Below are 22,957 nucleotides of genomic sequence, written 5' to 3' on the forward strand. Positions count from 1 at the left end.
AGTGTATTTTACTGTAAATGGAAAAACAGTAATGCTGTTTTTATGGTTAAAAAAAGGCAGCTCAGTTGCCAGAATTTTACTTTAAAATTTACATTAGTTGTCCATCCATCCATTTTCTACCGCTTATTCCCTTTTGGAGTTGAGGGGGGCGCTGGCACCTATCTCAGCTACATTAGTTGTTTTACTGTAAATAAAAAAAGAAACTGCAATTTTACGGTAAATTTTGGGCACCTGAGCTGCCTGTTTGTTTGTTTGTTTGTTTGTTTGTTTGTTTGTTTGTTTGTTTTTTACTGCAAATCAACAACTGAAATGTTGTTCTTAAACAATTTGCTCAGGCATTTGTTGACAAAGTGGTGACCCTCGCCCCGTCCTTGTTTGTGAATGAGTGAGCATTTCATGGAAGCTGCTTTTATAGCCAATCATGGCACCCGCCTGTTCCCAATTAGCCTGTTCACCTGTGGCATGTTCCAAATAAGTCTTTGATGAGCATTACTCAACTTTCTCACTCTTTTTTTTGACACTTTTGCCAGCTTTTTTGAAACATGTTGCAGACCTCAAATTCCAAATGAGCTAATGTTTGCAAAAAATACCAAAGTTTGTCAGTGTGAAAATTAAATATCTTGTCTTTTCAGTCTATTCAATTGAATATAAGTTGAAAAGGATTTTGTTGTATTCTCTTTTTATTTAGCATTTACACAAGGTGACAACTTCACTGCTTTTGGCTTTTGTGTAACGTCTCAAGTCAGAATCTTATCGAGAGTATGCAGTAACAAACGTGTCCACATCATTGAAATGTATGCATTAATGAATTCTTGTGACCGCCAGGTGTTGAACATTCCACTCCACCTTCTCGGAGGGATTTCACTTAATCAAACATTTTTGAACATTGCACACTGCAAAATAATAAAAGTAAGTACTATAATTCCTGCTGATGTCGATTTGGATTATAGATTGGTATCGGCCAGGACTCAAGCCTCAGTTATCAGTATCGTATTGGAAGTGAAAAAGTGGTATCGGGACACTCCTACACATACAATGTAAATGTAAATATCCATATTCTGCAGGTAGGATCTTTTGACTATATTTCATGAAACACTAACATGGACTTTACCAGCAGGTGTCTCCTCGCCATCCATGCCCACATCTCCTGCACAGGTGATGACATCATCGTCCTGCACCCCACATCTCCTGCACAGGTGATGACATCATCGTCCTGCACCCCACATCTCCTGCACAGGTGATGACATCATCGTCCTGCACCCCACATCTCCTGCACAGGTGATGACATCATCGTCCTGGACCCCACATCTCCTGCACAGGTGATGACATCATCGTCCTGGACCCCACATCTCCTGCACAGGTGATGACATCATCGTCCTGGACCCCACATCTCCTGCACAGGTGATGACATCGTCCTGCACCCCACATCTCCTGCACAGGTGATGACATCATCGTCCTGCACCCCACATCTCCTGCACAGGTGATGACATCATCGTCCTGGACCCCACATCTCCTGCACAGGTGATGACATCATCGTCCTGCACCCCACATCTCCTGCACAGGTGATGACATCATCGTCCTGCACCCCACATCTCCTGCACAGGTGATGACATCATCGTCCTGCACCCCACATCTCCTGCACAGGTGATGACATCATCGTCCTGCACCCCACATCTCCTGCACAGGTGATGACATCATCGTCCTGCACCCCACATCTCCTGCACAGGTGATGACATCATCGTCCTGCACCCCACATCTCCTGCACAGGTGATGACATCATCGTCCTGCACCCCACATCTCCTGCACAGGTGATGACATCATCGTCCTGCACCCCACATCTCCTGCACAGGTGATGACATCATCGTCCTGCACCCCACATCTCCTGCACAGGTGATGACATCATCGTCCTGCACCCCACATCTCCTGCACAGGTGATGACATCATCGTCCTGCACCCCACATCTCCTGCACAGGTGATGACATCATCGTCCTGCACGGGCACAGCAGCACAGAGGACCAACAGGGGAAGTCAATCACAGGTCAGATATTCAGTAGTAGCAAGAGGTCTGTAACCATGGTGATAAGCTCAGGTGCCAACAAGAATGTGCGACCTATACACACCCTTTGTGGGTTCCATATACACTTTACACGCTGTCTTACTGATGTGAAGCCACTCCCACCAGCGCTAATATGTGCCTTTCTTTTTCAACATATGGCTCATGCATACGTAATGAGCCTGTTGTGTGGTCTCCTCCTCCTCCGTGTGGTTCAGAGGAAGGCTAGACAAGGAGACGTGTGGGCGGCGAGGACACCCGGCACACGGCAGCCAGCTCCAGTGGCAAGCAGTCAAAGCATTAGAGAAGTACAATCAGGAAAGGTCAGCGTGTGGAGGGGGCTTTGTTAAATGCCACCAGATGGAGAAAGCTAACCTTCCTATGTGTTTGTACGGGCTGAGGTGTTCAACATGGTGACTAATGACACACAAAGATGGTGACTAATGACACACAAAGATGGTGACTAATGACGCACAAAGATGGTGACTAATGACACACAAAGAGGGGTATGCAAGTTGTTTATGTGAGAGCATTTTAGTAGTGTGTATAAGAGTGTTTCAGTAATGTGTATGAGAGTGTTGCAGTTGTGTGTGTGTGTGTGTGAGAAAAAAACATTTCTCTCCCATACAAGAGTTTCAATAGTGTGTGTGAGAGAAAAAAACTTCAGTTGTTTGTGAGCATTTCAGTAGTGTGTGTATAAAAGTGTTTCAGTAATGTGTGTGAGAGCATTTCAGTAGTCTGTATGAGAGTGTTTCAGTAGTGTGTGTGTGAGAGAAAAAAATTTCAGTTGTTTACGTGAGAGCATTTTAGTTGTGTGTGTGTATACGAGTCTTTCAGTAGTTTGTGTCAGAAAAACATTTCAGTCGTCATTTCAATAGTGTGTGTATAAGAGTTCTTCAGTATTGTTCGTGCGTGTGTAAGAGAAAAACATTTCAGTTTATATGAGAGCTTTTCAGTAGTGCGTATGAGTGTTTCAGTAGTGTGTGTGAGAAAAAAACAATTTTGTTTATGTGAGAGCATCTCGTGTGTCTGTGTGTGTGCGCGAGAGCATTATATGTGAGAGCATTTTAGTAGCGTGTATAAGAGTGTTTCAGTGGTATATATATGAGAGTTTTTCAGTAGTGTGTATGAGAGTGTTTCAGTAGTGTGTGTGTGAGAAAAACATTTAGTTGTTTATGGGAGAGCATTCCAGTAGTGTGTATGAAAGTGTTTGTTTGGTAGTGTGTGTGAGAGAAAAACATTTCAGTTTATGTGAGAGCATTTCAGTCGTGTGTGTATGTGTGTATGATTGTTTCAGTAGTGTGTAAGAGAGAAAAACATTTCAGTAGTTATGTGAGAGCATTTTAGTAGTGTATGTAAGAAATAACTCTGAATAATTTCCCAAACGGCCACTCACAGGAATAGCCGCTCTTCCAAAGGTACAGGGAAGTCTTAAAGTGTGCACCTGCACATGACTATTCATGATGTCTTGGTGGATTCCATGTGTTTGTGTCTCACCTGGACTTAAAGTGTGCACCTGCACATGACTATTCATGATGTCTTGGTGGATTCCATGTGTTTGTGTCTCACCTGGACTTAAAGAGTGCACCTGCACATGACTATTCATGATGTCTTGGTGGATTCCATGTGTTTGTGTCTCACCTGGACTTTTCTAAACGTGCAGTAAGAGCCAGGTGTGCACGCAACACTGCAGGTTAAAGCCAAACAGGCTAAGCAGCCTGCAGACAAAAGCACAGAGGCCAATTCAGTAATCTGCGCCAAAGACTACTTCCTGTATGCATAAAGCATATTTCCCGTGTGTGGAATGCGAACAGGAGAACACTCTTATCGTGTCTTAAAGCGTGAAGTGAAGCCTGCCTTTAGTTGACTTTTCATGATGAACTCAAAGTGGACTGGACTTCATTTCTGAAAGACTACAAGGTTGCAACATGTCTGCACCTGCACTACACTTATCACATGTTGTATGTAAACACATGTAATATGTCAACACCTGCACTACACATTACACATGTTGTATGTAAACACATGTAATATGTCTGCACCTGCACTACACTTATCACATGTTGTATGTAAACACATGTAATATGTCAACACCTGCACTACACATTACACTTATCACATGTTGTATGTAAACACATGTAATATGTCTGCACCTGCACTACACTTATCACATGTTGTATGTAAACACATGTAATATGTCAACACCTGCACTACACATTACACTTATCACATGTTGTATGTAAACACATGTAATATGTCTGCACCTGCACTACACTTATCACATGTTGTATGTAAACACATGTAATATGTCAACACCTGCACTACACATTACACATGTTGTATGTAAACACATGTAATATGTCAACACCTGCACTACACATTACACTTATCACATGTTGTATGTAAACACATGTAATATGTCTGCACCTGTGACGCTTGTGTGGCATTGTAATGCCGGATTGGTTCTTCCGGGGATGCGTCGAAGCGATGAACACAACAAGGTAAGTTATAAATGGATTTATTAAATAATAAAAGGCTAGGAACAAAAACACTGCTGTAAAGAGAAAGCAAACCAAAAACAGAAAAACAGTTCCTCAGCATGTGAGCTGGAATAAACAAATGGCTTAGCGTAAAAGCTAGCGAGAATATACATACAAAGATGAAGGTCGAGAGTCGTCACTGTTGCGCGTGGGCAAATTAGGATCCGAGCCTGAACAAAGAAAAGAGGAAAGCTTATATAGGGAGAAATCAAGGAGAACCAGGTGTGTAGAAAACGAGGAGCAGGTGAAATCAATGTGTAACCATGGTAACGGACTAAACAGGAAGTAAGTGGGTCAGAAGAGAATGAAACAAAGATGGAAAAATAAACATGTGAAGATCTGAGTCACAGATCGCAACAGTATTCCCCCCCCCAAAAAGACAGATTCCAGATGTCTCAAAGAAAACAAAAACAAATAGGAAACAACTTGAACCCCCTCCCCAAAAACAGAGTCCACAAACGAAGGGAGGGCGGAGGGAGGCCACGGTGGAGGGTCGCCAAGTCGTGTGTCCCCGAATCCACCGAGGACAAGTCAAGTGGCGGCGGCGGATGGAACGCCGCTGCCGAAAAAGTTTTGGCGGGCGACCTCGAAAAGGCCACATTAGTGGCCGCCTCGCAGGATGAGGTGCCCGGCGAGGCGGACGACCCGGGCACGGCCACATCCGTGGCCGACATGGAGGAGGGAGTGTCTGGCGAGGAGGATGACCTCGCAGAGGCCACTCCCGTGGTCGACGTGGCGGACGACGCCTCAGCACCGAAATCCCAGCAGGCTTGGAAGCAGCAGACGAGGGTGCGGGGACTGCAGCCAAAGAAGGCGTCGGAGGCGGCCTGGGAGCCGCAGGAGTCGTCGGAGGCGGCCTGGGAGCCGCAGGAGTCGTCGGAGGCGGCCTGGGAGCCGCAGGAGTCGTCGGAGGCGGCCTGGGAGCCGCAGGAGTCGTCGGAGGCGGCCTGGGAGCCGCAGGAGTCGTCGGAGGCGGCCTGGGAGCCGCAGGAGTCGTCGGAGGCGGCCTGGGAGCCGCAGGAGTCGTCGGAGGCGGCCTGGGAGCCGCAGGAGTCGTCGGAGGCGGCCTGGGAGCCGCAGGAGTCGTCGGAGGCGGCCTGGGAGCCGCAGGAGTCGTCGGGGGCGGCCTGGGAGCCGCAGGAGTCGTCGGGGGCGGCCTGGGAGCCGCAGGAGTCGTCGGGGGCGGCCTGGGAGCCGCAGGAGTCGTCGGGGGCGGCCTGGGAGCCGCAGGAGTCGTCGGAGGCGGCCTGGGAGCCGCAGGAGTCGTGACTGGTGTGAGCTCCAGCCTCATCGTCGGCGCCGGTGTGGGCTCCAGCTTCTTCGTCGGCAGTGCTTGGCGGCGTGGAACTGGTACCGGCGCTTGTCGAGGAGCTGGCACTGGAGTGGGCTCCAGCCCTGTCGACACAGGTGAAGGTTCCAGCCCCGTCGTCGACGCTGGTGTGGGCTCCAGCCCCGTCGTCGACGCTGGTGTGGGCTCCAGCCCCGTCGTCGGCGGTGCTTGGCGGCGCGGAGCTGGTACCGGCGCTTGGCGGCGTGGAGCTGGTACCGGCGCTTGGCGGCGTGGAGCTGGTACTGGAGTGGGCTCCAGGCTAAAGTCTGTAACTGGTATGAGAACCAGTTCTGGGTCGGAGGCTGGTGTGAGAACCAGGTGGGAGTCTAGTGCTGGCTTGAGAACCAGGCTAGGAGTTTGTGCTGGTGTGAGAACCAGACTGGGAGCTGGTGTGAGAACCAGACTGGGAGCTGGTGTGAGAACCAGACTGGGAGCTGGTGTGAGAACCAGACTGGGAGCTGGTGTGAGAACCAGACTGGGAGCTGGTGTGAGAACCAGACTGGGAGCTGGTGTGAGAACCAGACTGGGAGAAATGCAGAACACCGGTGGTGGAGGATGTGCTTGAGGTAATGACCTCGCGAGTCTGAACACCGGTGGAGGAGGTCTACAAGGCCGTTGAGACTTGGCCGGGGGAAAAACAGGTGGAGGAGGTCTACAAGGCCGTTGAGACTTGGCCGGGGGAAACACAGGTGGAGGAGGTCTACGAGGAAGAGCTAAGCGGAATACAGGTGGCGGCGGCCTAGGAGGAGCTAGCGGTTTAACGGGCCGAAAAACAGGTAAGGGTGGCCTCATAGGAGGTTGCGGTTTGACAGTTTTAAGAAATGGTAGCGTCTGCGCTACCTCCGCAACACAGCTATAGGCCATAGCCCCCCCCTCCAGACGGGAATCCCAGACCCGTTCCCTGTGGTCAGGGACTGACCATAAGGGAGGGTGGTGGGAGGTTTGGAGGCGGGCAGACTCCTCCCCTCTATATTGTCCAGAGTGTCCCTTTGAAAAGGGAGAAAAAACCTTGGACTTGGGCTGGGAATGAGGTTTTACAGGTGGAGTTGAAGAAAAACTAGGTGACTGAGGTTGACTAGAATAATGAGAAAAAATATCCTGATAATTACGTATTTTATCATAAATGTTATTGGTATTTGAAAATGGATGAGAAAGAGAATCTTCCAAAAAAAATTCCTCATTGATGATGTCATCAACGGAGGACGGGTTTGCGTTACCGGGAGGCGTCGACGAAATGACGTCATCTGCGCGGGACACAAGTTGAGAATTTGCCCAGTCGGTAAAACTGTTAGCAAAGTGTGTTATTGGGTCCCCAAACAATGGTGTAGGGGTTTTGTATGCGGACTGTAGGTTGCTGTGTTTATGAGGAGGGAGGCATGGAGTGGGAAAGTCACTGTCACGGGACGAAGCCATCGTTCGCGGCTTCCGCCTACGCGGACGAGCGCGAGCGCTGCGGGAGGGAAACTCACCGGACCGGGAAACATCGATGGGGATCAGGGTTCCATCCGGACCCCACATGATACTTTCATCCGGGTTGCATCGGAGAGTCTCTGCCTCCATCGCCCGAAACACAATCCATGTACCTTCATCGAAGGCGTCCTCGTGGTTGCCAGACGCGAAGGAACCATTCTTTGCTCGGATCCTACTGTGACGCTTGTGTGGCATTGTAATGCCGGATTGGTTCTTCCGGGGATGCGTCGAAGCGATGAACACAACAAGGTAAGTTATAAATGGATTTATTAAATAATAAAAGGCTAGGAACAAAAACACTGCTGTAAAGAGAAAGCAAACCAAAAACAGAAAAACAGTTCCTCAGCATGTGAGCTGGAATAAACAAATGGCTTAGCGTAAAAGCTAGCGAGAATATACATACAAAGATGAAGGTCGAGAGTCGTCACTGTTGCGCGTGGGCAAATTAGGATCCGAGCCTGAACAAAGAAAAGAGGAAAGCTTATATAGGGAGAAATCAAGGAGAACCAGGTGTGTAGAAAACGAGGAGCAGGTGAAATCAATGTGTAACCATGGTAACGGACTAAACAGGAAGTAAGTGGGTCAGAAGAGAATGAAACAAAGATGGAAAAATAAACATGTGAAGATCTGAGTCACAGATCGCAACAGCACCTGCACTACACTTATCACATGTTGTATGTAAACACATGTAATATGTCAACACCTGCACTACACATTACACATGTTGTATGTAAACACATGTAATATGTCAACACCTGCACTACACATTACACTTATCACATGTTGTATGTAAACACATGTAATATGTCTGCACCTGCACTACACTTATCACATGTTGTATGTAAACACATGTAATATGTCAACACCTGCACTACACATTACACTTATCACATGTTGTATGTAAACACATGTAATATGTCTGCACCTGCACTACACTTATCACATGTTGTATGTAAACACATGTAATATGTCAACACCTGCACTACACATTACACATGTTGTATGTAAACACATGTAATATGTCAACACCTGCACTACACATTACACTTATCACATGTTGTATGTAAACACATGTAATATGTCTGCACCTGCACTACACTTATCACATGTTGTATGTAAACACATGTAATATGTCAACACCTGCACTACACATTACACATGTTGTATGTAAACACATGTAATATGTCAACACCTGCACTACACATTACACTTATCACATGTTGTATGTAAACACATGTAATATGTCTGCACCTGCACTACACTTATCACATGTTGTATGTAAACACATGTAATATGTCAACACCTGCACTACACATTACACATGTTGTATGTAAACACATGTAATATGTCAACACCTGCACTACACATTACACATGTTGTATGTAAACACATGTAATATGTCTGCACCTGCACTACACTTATCACATGTTGTATGTAAACACATGTAATATGTCAACACCTGCACTACACATTACACTTATCACATGTTGTATGTAAACACATGTAATATGTCTGCACCTGCACTACACTTATCACATGTTGTATGTAAACACATGTAATATGTCAACACCTGCACTACACATTACACATGTTGTATGTAAACACATGTAATATGTCAACACCTGCACTACACATTACACATGTTGTATGTAAACACATGTAATATGTCTGCACCTGCACTACACTTATCACATGTTGTATGTAAACACATGTAATATGTCAACACCTGCACTACACATTACACTTATCACATGTTGTATGTAAACACATGTAATATGTCTGCACCTGCACTACACTTATCACATGTTGTATGTAAACACATGTAATATGTCAACACCTGCACTACACATTACACATGTTGTATGTAAACACATGTAATATGTCAACACCTGCACTACACATTACACTTATCACATGTTGTATGTAAACACATGTAATATGTCTGCACCTGCACTACACTTATCACATGTTGTATGTAAACACATGTAATATGTCAACACCTGCACTACACATTACACATGTTGTATGTAAACACATGTAATATGTCAACACCTGCACTACACATTACACATGTTGTATGTAAACACATGTAATATGTCTGCACCTGCACTACACTTATCACATGTTGTATGTAAACACATGTAATATGTCAACACCTGCACTACACATTACACTTATCACATGTTGTATGTAAACACATGTAATATGTCTGCACCTGCACTACACTTATCACATGTTGTATGTAAACACATGTAATATGTCAACACCTGCACTACACATTACACATGTTGTATGTAAACACATGTAATATGTCAACACCTGCACTACACATTACACTTATCACATGTTGTATGTAAACACATGTAATATGTCTGCACCTGCACTACACTTATCACATGTTGTATGTAAACACATGTAATATGTCTGCACCTGCACTACACTTATCACATGTTGTATGTAAACACATGTAATATGTCTGCACCTGCACTACACTTATCACATGTTGTATGTAAACACATGTAATATGTCAACACCTGCACTACACATTACACTTATCACATGTTGTATGTAAACACATGTAATATGTCTGCACCTGCACTACACTTATCACATGTTGTATGTAAACACATGTAATATGTCAACACCTGCACTACACTTATCACATGTTGTATGTAAACACATGTAATATGTCAACACCTGCACTACACATTACACTTATCACATGTTGTATGTAAACACATGTAATATGTCTGCACCTGCACTACACTTATCACATGTTGTATGTAAACACATGTAATATGTCAACACCTGCACTACACATTACACATGTTGTATGTAAACACATGTAATATGTCAACACCTGCACTACACATTACACTTATCACATGTTGTATGTAAACACATGTAATATGTCTGCACCTGCACTACACTTATCACATGTTGTATGTAAACACATGTAATATGTCAACACCTGCACTACACTTATCACATGTTGTATGTAAACACATGTAATATGTCTGCACCTGCACTACACTTATCACATGTTGTATGTAAACACATGTAATATGTCAACACCTGCACTACACATTACACTTATCACATGTTGTATGTAAACACATGTAATATGTCTGCACCTGCACTACACTTATCACATGTTGTATGTAAACACATGTAATATGTCAACACCTGCACTACACATTACACATGTTGTATGTAAACACATGTAATATGTCAACACCTGCACTACACATTACACTTATCACATGTTGTATGTAAACACATGTAATATGTCTGCACCTGCACTACACTTATCACATGTTGTATGTAAACACATGTAATATGTCAACACCTGCACTACACATTACACATGTTGTATGTAAACACATGTAATATGTCAACACCTGCACTACACATTACACTTATCACATGTTGTATGTAAACACATGTAATATGTCAACACCTGCACTACACATTACACTTATCACATGTTGTATGTAAACACATTCATAATATGCAATGCCTTTTGATGCTTGTTTTTCTCCAAAGAAATGAGGATTTTAGGACATTTAAGACCCCTGAACTCCACATGAGCACATTTAAAAACAATTCAAAAGATAATGGTTAACAAAGGGTTAACAATGAAGTATCCCTGCAGACACTGTCTCTGGTTGTCACCATCTCCGGCTATACTTTGAATGTCACGGGTGAACATTTTCTAGATTGATGGCTAAATCCTCCTATGATGCTGAGGAGAGGCATGATGTATAATCGAGACTAGAGCGTGGTTTGCACTGAGGGCCACATGGCAGTTATTTATGGCCGCCTCTTGGAACAGAGAATAAAGTATCAATTTGCCTCTGGATTACATTAGAAATTATATCAATTGTTTTAAGTAGAATGTCCATTTTACAGTGAAAATTTTACTGTAAAGTATTGTTTTTTTTGTTGTATTTTTTACATTTTACGGTAAATGGAAAAACAGTACCACTTTTTTGGGGGGTGTGGAGGAGTTATGGATTTTTTTTTCTGTTAAATTGACATTGGTTTTTACAACATGATATTGTTAACGGAAAAACTGTAGAACTGTTTTTTTTTTATTCTGGCAATTTAGCTGCCAGTTTTTTCTACCGTAAAAACAAATATAGCATCTTTCCATCTACAGTAATACACAGTTAGAAACAACAACCTGAGATTTTACTGTCAAAAATTGGCAGCTCAGTCAACAGAATTTTAACACAATTTTTTTTTAGTTTTTATCAATTTACAGTATTATGCTGTAAATAACCTCATAAAATAAATTGTCATTTTTATTAATTTTATGTGTAGTTTGCTGTTAAGTATTTTCATTTAGACAAAAACATGTTTGGAAAATATGATAGTATACTGTAATATTTGTCGCAATATTAGATAGTATTAAAGTTTAAAAGGCAAAATCAGTACATATCTTTTTTTCTGTCAAAATGAAAAAAAATTCCATTACATTTAGTGAGAAAATATAAAGTACTTTTTTGACACATCATTTCCAGCTGGTCGCGGGCCGGATAAAATGGTCTCACGGGCCAGATCTGGCCCCCGGGCCTTGACTTTGACACATGTGCTCTAGAACAGTGGTTCTCAATTGGGGGTTACCCTGGGGGTACTTGAAGGTATGCCAAGGGGTACGTGAGATTTAAAATATTCTAAAAATAGCAACAATTCAAAAATACTTTATAAATATATTTATTGAATAATACTTCAACAAAATATGAATGTAAGTTCATAAAACGTGAAAAGAAACACAACAATGCAATATTCAGTGTTGACAGCTAGATTTTTGTGGACATGTTCCATAAATATTGATGTTAAAGATTTCTTTTAGAAGGAAGTTGATGAATCCAGATGGATCTCTATTACAATCCCCAAAGAGGGCACTTTAAATTGATGATTACTTCTATGTGGAGGCATTTTTATTCATAATTGAATCACTTGTTTATTTTTCAACAAGTTTTGACTTATATTTATATCTTTTTCCCAAATAGTTGAAGAAAGACCACTACAAATGAGCAATAATTATTCCATCAGAAACTGATGACATAGTGCTGTATTTTACTTCTTTATCTCTTTTTTTCAACCAAAAATGCTTTGTTCTGATTAGGGGGTACTTGAATTAAAAACATGTTGACAGGGGGTACATCACTGAAAAAAGCTTGAGAACCACTGGTAGAATACCTTTGACGAGCCCAGATGCGATGATTTTATATATATATGTATATGTATGTATATGTGTGTGTGTATATATTATATATATATATATATATATGTGTGTGTGTATATATATATATATATATATATATTATATATATATGCATAAACGTATGTGCAAGATGGGAAGGTGTGTGTAATATTTCAGAAAAACTGAAGCAGAGTTTATGCCGGTATGAATTATTAATATTAATATTAGTCAAATCTGAGCAGTGATTTACTTTAATTTCATGTGTAAGCAATTGTAAAAAGTGTATTGGGTTCCATGACTTGCAATTGCGTGACTGCGACACACGGGGGCGGCAACACATAACTTTTTCCATTTGGGCGGCTCGACATACTTTTTTAATTTCATTCCAGTTTCGTTTTGAAGAAAAAAGGTCTCATGTGATGAAAAAAAAAAAAGGAAAATGTGAATGTTTGTACTGATTCAGGGTGTGATTAATGTTTTAGTGCCCACTTGGGGTTCCGCGACGCATGAGTACCGGAAGAGACGAGAGGTGGGCGTGTCCTTAGTGGTCGTGGCCCCGCCCCCCGAGCTGGCGGCCACACTCTGCAAGAAGAAGAAAACTACTTTGTTTGTCCGGAGACTTCTTCCAAACTTCACTTGGTCCAAGCAGCTTTCACTGCAAGTCTGCTGCTCCAACTCTGGATCTTATTCAAATAACGTATTATTTTCGGGTCTCCGCATGTCTAGCATTAAAAGATTACAGTTGGTACAAAATGCGGCTGCTAGACTTTTGACAAGAACAAGAAAGTTTGATCACATTACGCCTGTACTGTATATACCTTTATATACATATATACATACATATATACCTATACTGTATATACCTTTATATACATATATACATACATATATACCTATACTGGCTCACCTGCACTGGCTTCCTGTGCACTTAAGATGTGACTTTAAGGTTTTACTACTTACGTATAAAATACTACACGGTCTAGCTCCATCCTATCTTGCCGATTGTATTGTACCATATGTCCCGGCAAGAAATCTGCCTTCAAAGGACTCCGGCTTGTTAGTGATTCCCAAAGCCCAAAAAAAGTCTGCGGGCTATAGAGCGTTTTCCGTTCGGGCTCCAGTACAGTTCGAGATGCCACCTCAGTAGAAGCATTTAAGTCTCACCTTAAAACTCATTTGTATACTCTAGCCTTTAAATAGACTCCCTTTTTAGACCAGTTGATCTGCCGTTTCTTTTCTTTTTCTTCTGTGTCCCACTCTCCTTTGTGGAGGGAGTCCGGTCCGATCCGGTGGCCATGTACTGCTTGCCTGTGTATCGGCTGGGGACATCTCTGCGCTGCTGATCCGCCTCCGCTTGGGATGGTTTCCTGCTGGCTCCGCTGTGAACGGGACTCTCGCTGCTGTGTTGGATCCGCTTTGGACTGGACTCTCGCGACTGTGTTGGATCCATTATGGATTGAACTTTCACAGTATCATGTTAGACCCGCTCGACATCCATTGCTTTCCTCCTCTCCAAGGTTCTCATAGTCATCATTGTCACCGACGTCCCACTGGGTGTGAGTTTTCCTTGCCCTTATGTGGGCCTACCGAGGATGTCGTGGTGGTTTGTGCAGCCCTCTGAGACACTAGTGATTTAGGGCTATATAAGTAAACATTGATTGATTGATTGATTGATTGAAATGTTGCATTTGAAGAAGGAAGACGATGACTGACTGACAACTTGTACGGCAGGTGAATATGCGACTTTGCACACCTTTCATTGATTGAAACTTGTATTAGTAGATAGTACAGTACATATTCCATACAGCTGACCACTAAATGCTGTTTGATGGATTGATTGATACTTTCATTAGTAGATAGTACATATTATTAGTAGATTGCACAGTACAGTACATATTATTAGTAGTTTGTACAGTACATATTATTAGTAGATGTCACAGTACAGTACATATTATTAGTAGATGTCACAGTACAGTACATATTATTAGTAGATGTCACAGTACATATTATTAGTAGATGTCACAGTACAGTACATATTATTAGTAGATGTCACAGTACAGTACATATTATTAGTAGATGTCACAGTACAGTACATATTATTAGTAGATGTCACAGTACAGTACATATTATTAGTAGATTGTACAGTACATATTATTAGTAGATGTCACAGTACAGTACATATTATTAGTAGATTGTACAGTACATATTATTAGTAGATGTCACAGTACAGTACATATTATTAGTAGATTGCACAGTACAGTACATATTATTAGTAGATGTCACAGTACAGTACATATTATTAGTAGATGTCACAGTACAGTACATATTATTAGTAGATTGTACAGTACATATTATTAGTAGATGTCACAGTACAGTACATATTATTAGTAGATTGTACAGTACATATTATTAGTAGATGTCACAGTACAGTACATATTATTAGTAGATGTCACAGTACAGTACATATTATTAGTAGATTGTACAGTACATATTATTAGTAGATGTCACAGTACAGTACATATTATTAGTAGATGTCACAGTACAGTACATATTATTAGTAGATGTCACAGTACAGTACATATTATTAGTAGATGTCACAGTACAGTACATATTATTAGTAGATTGCACAGTACAGTACATATTATTAGTAGATTGCACAGTACAGTACATATTATTAGTAGATGTCACAGTACAGTACATATTATTAGTAGATTGTACAGTACATATTATTAGTAGATGTCACAGTACAGTACATATTATTAGTAGATGTCACAGTACAGTACATATTATTAGTAGATGTCACAGTACAGTACATATTATTAGTAGATGTCACAGTACAGTACATATTATTAGTAGATGTCACAGTACAGTACATATTATTAGTAGATGTCACAGTACAGTACATATTATTAGTAGATTGTACAGTACATATTATTAGTAGATGTCACAGTACAGTACATATTATTAGTAGATGTCACAGTACAGTACATATTATTAGTAGATTGTACAGTACATATTATTAGTAGATGTCACAGTACAGTACATATTATTAGTAGATTGCACAGTACAGTACATATTATTAGTAGATGTCACAGTACAGTACATATTATTAGTAGATGTCACAGTACAGTACATATTATTAGTAGATTGCACAGTACAGTACATATTATTAGTAGATTGTACAGTAAATGGTAACACCCCAATAAGTTGTTCAACTTGTTTAAGTTGGGGTCCACCTTCATCAAGTCAGTCCAATCCTTCTTTTCATGGACACTCACTGAGAAAGAAGTCTTTATTCGACATAATTGTTCAAAAGAAGTCTTTATTTGACAAAATTGTTCAAAAGAAGTCTTTATTTGACATAATTGTTCAAAAGAAGTCTTTATTTGACATAATTGTTCAAAAGAAGTCTTTATTTGACATAATTGTTCAAAAGAAGTCTTTATTCGACATAATTGTTCAAAAGAAGTGTTTATTCGACATAGTTGTTGAAAAGAAGTGTTTATTCGACATAGTTGTTCAAAAGAAGTGTTTATTCGACATAGTTGTTGAAAAGAAGTGTTTATTCGACATAATTGTTGAAAAGAAGTGTTTATTCGACATAGTTGTTGAAAAGGGTTTACAGGTGGAGTTTATCTATCTTGTTAGATACAGTGTAAACACAAGAGGTGACTTATGATGCAAGAGGAGAAATATCTGTAATTGAGAACATTTGTAGGCACGTACAACACTTAAGACCTTCACTATATCAGTATGTGGAATTAAATGATGGAATGGATTAAAGCAAAGAAATCCAACAATGTATTAATATGATCCACTTCAAGAAACTCTTCAGACTTAAAGTGTTTACAAAGTAGAAAGAAGAAAAACCATGATAAACATTCTCAATGTATTCCAGCCATCCATTCATTTTCTACATCATCTTACTCATCTCACCATATGACATATAACTTCACTCATTCATCTATTTGCATTATTACACATGGAGTATAATGTGAATACATTGAGAACAGGAAGTGAATAAAAGTGTTAGTAACTGCTATGTAAAGGAAAAGAGGTAGGATTAAATAAACTCTGCTTCTTCCTGCTCCTTTTCCAACATTGATTGATTGATTGATTGATTGATACTTTTATTAGTAGATTGCACAGTACAGTACATATTCCGTACAATTGACCACCAAATGGTAACACCCCAATAAGTTTTTAGACTTGTTTAAGTCAGGGTCCACCTTCATCAATTCATGGTATTTATGTTGTATAGAAGAACTGGAAATTGCGATGCAACATGATGTATGCATGATATACATATATCAATCAATCAATGTTTATTTATATAGCCCCAAATCACAAATGTTTTAAAGGACTGCACAAATCATTACGACTACAACATCCTCGGAAGAACCCACAAAAGGGCAAGGAAAACTCACACCCAGTGGGCAGGGAGAATTCACATCCAGTGGGACGCCAGTGACAATGCTGACTATGAGAAACCTTGGAGAGGACCTCAGATGTGGGCAACCCCCCCCCCTCTAGGGGACCGAAAGCAATGGATGTCGAGCGGGTCTAACATGATACTGTGAAAGTTCAATCCATAGTGGCTCCAAGACAGCAGCGAGAGTCCCGTCCACAGGAAACCATCTCAAGTGGATCAGCAGCGTAGAGATGTCCCCAACCGATACAGGCGAGCGGTCCATCCTGGGTCCCGACGAGCGGTCCATCCTGGGTCTCGACTCTGGACAGTCAGTACTTCATCCATGGTCATCGGACCGGACCCCCTCCACAAGGGAGGGGGGGACATAGGAGAAAGAAAAGAAGCGGCAGATCAACTGGTCTAAAAAGGAGGTCTATTTAAAGGCTACAGTATACAGATGAGTTTTAAGATGAGACTTAAATGCTTCTACTGAGGTAGCATCTCGAACTGTTACCGGGAGGGCATTCCAGAGTACTGGAGCCCGAACGGAAAACGCTCTACAGCCCGCAGACTTTTTTTGAGCTCTAGGAATCACTAATAAGTGATATATATATATATTTATGTATTTGAAATTTGATTGTGTGTGTACATGTATGTATATTTATATATATATATTTATATACACACACACACTATCAAACTTTTGCATAAATTCTTATCAAAAACCAAATGTAGTTGTTAATGATTGCCTTGTGCATGTACCAGCCCATTGGATGATTGAGTGTTTTCTAATGATGTGCTTGAAGGTGTCAGAGGCCTACAGTTATAACTTTTAACAGTCGGTTGCTAATGAGGACATTTCACTTCACCGAACAAGCACAAAGGAAGAATTTTCCTGCCAGTTGTTGCTCCTTTGGCACATATTGTCATCATCTCGCTGTTGCCAGGCTGTTAATGAGTAATCTATGGGAATTTGGACGCCGCTGAGCTCTCATGTGATGGTTATTCTTCTCTTTGTTTGCCCTTAGGGCTGAGCTGGGCTCTCCACAGGACAAGCAGTGTTTGAGGCAGATCGGGAAAGAGGACACCTCGAGGCAGCATGGATCTCGGCAACGAGGTGGACCTGTCCAACAATAACATCATGCCCCTGTGGAAACGCCGCACGGACAACTGCAAAATCCCACAGGATTTTCGTAAGCCACGTCCCAGTAGCTACCACACCAACGCTGTCACCACCACGGACTTCCCTGTGGAAGAGTGCACGTTCACGTTGAGCCAACCGGCGGAGAAGTTGGTGGTCACGGCGCCGTGTCCGGGCAGAAACACTGCCGTGTTGAAGCATGTTTTGCACAAACCTTCTAAAAAGTCCCGGGTGGTTCGGAGCATTAGCATCGGGCACATCTCCAACGGATGCTTCTCCTTGTCTAAATTGAAGTTTGAGAGCGGCAGATCGGCCTCGCTGGACAAACGAGTGTGTAACACAGAAAACAACAGCAATGGTTGGCCAGAAAAGGGTGTCGGGGATCCTCAGGCACTCATTTCTCGGGTGTTTAGTCTCAACCTGCCTAAAGACAAGATAGCATTCCACTTGTCCTCACCTGAAGGGCTTCCGAACAACAACAACAACCACCTCCAGCTGTCCTTCTCGCCGCCATCAAGCCCGTGTCCTCCAGCTCCACTTCCAGCATCCCCTCTCTAACCTCCGACGACCCCCCGACACCTCCTGCTTCCTCGCCGGCTGACAGCCTTCCCACACAGTCCTCACCCTCACTAGACGCCAGGCCTACTTCTTCTTCTTCTTCTTCCCCCTGTCCCTCCGTGGTCCTCAGCACCCACAGCCCCGCCGCCCTGAAGATGGGGACCCAGCAGCTCATTCCCAAGGGCTTGGCCTCAGACACCCGGCAGAGCAAGGCCACTCCATCCGGGCAGCAAGGGTTGACTGGGCTGCTGGGCTCGGACACTTCCAAGAGGACATTAAAAACCCTCAGCATGGTGGAGACAGGGGCCTACTTTTCCACGGGAAGGGGCCACGGACGGAGAAAAGGAAAGCCCCGGGGCGTTGAGGCGGGGCCTGAGGAGTACGTCCTACAGGAAGGCTGTTGTCAGCGGAGTCGATCTGGAGGCCCAGCCTGTCTTGAAAGGATTGGATGGCCACAATAAAAGTCCACCAGCCGGCCTGAGCGCTCTTTGCCCGGTGAAGCCACCCAGCCCACGGGCGCCCAAGCCTCACAGCCCGCGGACGCCAACTCCTACTGGAACAGGGAAGAACAAGGTGAGCAATAAAGATAACGCTGTTAAAAATGTATCAATAACACACTGGCTGACCTAATTGTGTGCGGTATTAAAAACATAAAGCTTATGTAATGTGGTCCTGGTGCATGGCCGAGCCTTTCAAGGACATCTTGCTTGGCAGACATGAGGTCATGTGACGGCCACACACTACTTCGCCTTGATAATGACAAAGGTCAACAAAATTTACCAACAGGTAACGTAGCTTGCACACTGCAAAAAGTCAGTGTTCCAAAACAAAATGCAAAAATGAGGGGTATTTTATTTGAAGTAAGAACAATGATCTGCAAATAGAACAAGAAAATTCTGCTTGTCAAGACTTCCCAAAACAAGTCAAATGAGCTAACTTCAGCGAACCCAAAAATAGCTTAAAATAAGTACATTCTCACTAATAACAAGTGAACTTTTCTTAATTAAAAAAAACAAGATCTTTTTGCTCAATATGTTACAAAAATATTGTTAAATGAAGTGCGTGCTGGTGCCATTATCTTGACATCATATGCGCTCGCCATCATGATAGTTTTCTCATGCTTGAAATAAGAATTTATTTCTTGAAAAAAGTAGTTTTCTACTTGAGTGTTGATGACACAGCTTTGGAACACTTGATCTACTTTAGAGCATGTTTGACTCAATAGAGCTCATCACATCTCAGCAACAAGCTGGAATATCTTACTGACATCATTTAGGAACAAAACCCTTAAAACAAGTAAAACACTAACATAAGATCTGCTTAGTGAGAAAAATGATGTTATCAGACAGAAAATAAGCAAATATCAGCCTTATTTGAGATTTCATCTTACTTGGATTTCACTTTCTGCAGTGCATGTGAGTGTTCTCTTATACAGTGTTGGGGCTAGAGACTTTCCAAATGGGGTCCCAGGGACCCCATCAAGTCATAAAAATGAGGTCCCACAGTACATTTTTGGGGTCCCAAAACCAATGACAAATGTATGCATGATCAAGTTGTATCTCACATTCTATGTTGTCTTTTCTCATAAATGTTACTTCATTCATTAAATAAAAATGATACAAAATATAGCACATTTTTATGCACATATAAATGTATTCAGTTATAAACATTCATTCACTTCCTTTCTTCCTTCATGGATCTAAACTTTACCGCTGCCGGCAATTTTTTCCATATTTTCATTTAATAAGTTGTAGGTGTATTTATTTCAGTAAAAAAGTGTAAAAAAGTGTTTTGCTTGGGTCATGAAATTGTCAGGAAGTGGTGGTGACCAACCCCAGGATGCAGAGACGGCAGGCTCGGTACAAGAAAACATGCTTTTGACGTTCAAAAAAAGCAAGGAAAAAAGGAACCAGCAGACAGGGACAGGAGTCAGGATCCAGGGAATAACTCACAGTTTCAAGAAGCAGGCAGTCCACAGCATACAGCAAACTATACTCCAGCCCTGACTGGAGGGGAAGGCAGGTATAAATAGCAGCCGACTGATGGACAGCAGGTGTGGCCAGGTGCCAATCCGTTGCAGCTGAGGGGAACAGCGCCCAGGCTGGCCATGACCAAATAATAACACTTTATTGCTGGCCGTGACCAAATAATAACACTTTATTGCTGGCCATGACCAAATAATAACACTTTATTGCAGGCCATGACCAAATAATAACACTTTATTGCTGGCCATGACCAAATAATAACACTTTATTGCTGGCCATGACCAAATAATAACACTTTATTGCTGGCCATGACCAAATAATAACACTTTATTGCTGGCCATGACCAAATAATAACACTTTATTGCTGGCCATGACCAAATAATAACACTTTATTGCTGGCCAGGACCAAATAATAACACTTTATTGCTGGCCAGGACCAAATAATAACACTTTATTGCTGGCCATGACCAAATAATAACACTTTATTGCTGGCCATGACCAAATAATAACACTTTATTGCTGGCCGTGACCAAATAATAACACTTTATTGCTGGCCATGACCAAATAATAACACTTTATTGCAGGCCATGACCAAATAATAACACTTTATTGCTGGCCATGACCAAATAATAACACTTTATTGCTGGCCATGACCAAATAATAACACTTTATTGCTGGCCATGACCAAATAATAACACTTTATTGCTGGCCATGACCAAATAATAACACTTTATTGCTGGCCGTGACCAAATAATAACACTTTATTGCTGGCCATGACCAAATAATAACACTTTATTGCAGGCCATGACCAAATAATAACACTTTATTGCTGGCCATGACCAAATAATAACACTTTATTGCTGGCCATGACCAAATAATAACACTTTATTGCTGGCCATGACCAAATAATAACACTTTATTGCTGGCCATGACCAAATAATAACACTTTATTGCTGGCCATGACCAAATAATAACACTTTATTGCTGGCCATGACCAAATAATAACACTTTATTGCTGGCCAGGACCAAATAATAACACTTTATTGCTGGCCAGGACCAAATAATAACACTTTATTGCTGGCCATGACCAAATAATAACACTTTATTGCTGGCCATGACCAAATAATAACACTTTATTGCTGGCCATGACCAAATAATAACACTTTATTGCTGGCCGTGACCAAATAATAACACTTTATTGCTGGCCATGACCAAATAATAACACTTTATTGCAGGCCATGACCAAATAATAACACTTTATTGCTGGCCATGACCAAATAATAACACTTTATTGCTGGCCATGACAAATAATAACACTTTATTGCTGGCCATGACCAAATAATAACACTTTATTGCTGGCCAGGACCAAATAATAACACTTTATTGCTGGCCAGGACCAAATAATAACACTTTATTGCTGGCCATGACCAAATAATAACACTTTATTGCTGGCCATGACCAAATAATAACACTTTATTGCTGGCCATGACCAAATAATAACACTTTATTGCTGGCCATGACCAAATAATAACACTTTATTGCTGGCCATGACCAAATAATAACACTTTATTGCTGGCCATGACCAAATAATAACACTTTATTGCTGGCCATGACCAAATAATAACACTTTATTGCTGGCCGTGACCAAATAATAACACTTTATTGCTGGCCATGACCAAATAATAACACTTTATTGCAGGCCATGACCAAATAATAACACTTTATTGCTGGCCATGACCAAATAATAACACTTTATTGCTGGCCATGACCAAATAATAACACTTTATTGCTGGCCATGACCAAATAATAACACTTTATTGCTGGCCAGGACCAAATAATAACACTTTATTGCTGGCCAGGACCAAATAATAACACTTTATTGCTGGCCATGACCAAATAATAACACTTTATTGCTGGCCATGACCAAATAATAACACTTTATTGCTGGCCATGACCAAATAATAACACTTTATTGCTGGCCATGACCAAATAATAACACTTTATTGCTGGCCATGACCAAATAATAACACTTTATTGCTGGCCATGACCAAATAATAACACTTTATTGCTGGCCATGACCAAATAATAACACTTTATTGCTGGCCATGACCAAATAATAACACTTTATTGCTGGCCAGGACCAAATAATAACACTTTATTGCTGGCCGTGACCAAATAATAACACTTTATTGCTGGCCATGACCAAATAATAACACTTTATTGCTGGCCAGGACCAAATAATAACACTTTATTGCTG

At 41.6% G+C, this 22,957-nt stretch overlaps 1 pseudogene; it reads left to right on the forward strand.

The window, feature by feature from the left end:
- Positions 1 to 1,774: 1,774 nt before the first annotated feature.
- Positions 1,775 to 20,273, forward strand: LOC133537399 (rho guanine nucleotide exchange factor 26-like; annotated as a pseudogene).
- The last annotated feature ends 2,684 nt before the right edge of the window (positions 20,274 to 22,957 follow it).

The sequence above is a fragment of the Nerophis ophidion genome, linkage group LG18, assembly GCF_033978795.1.
Source record: "Nerophis ophidion isolate RoL-2023_Sa linkage group LG18, RoL_Noph_v1.0, whole genome shotgun sequence".
Taxonomy (NCBI): Eukaryota; Metazoa; Chordata; class Actinopteri; order Syngnathiformes; family Syngnathidae; genus Nerophis; species Nerophis ophidion.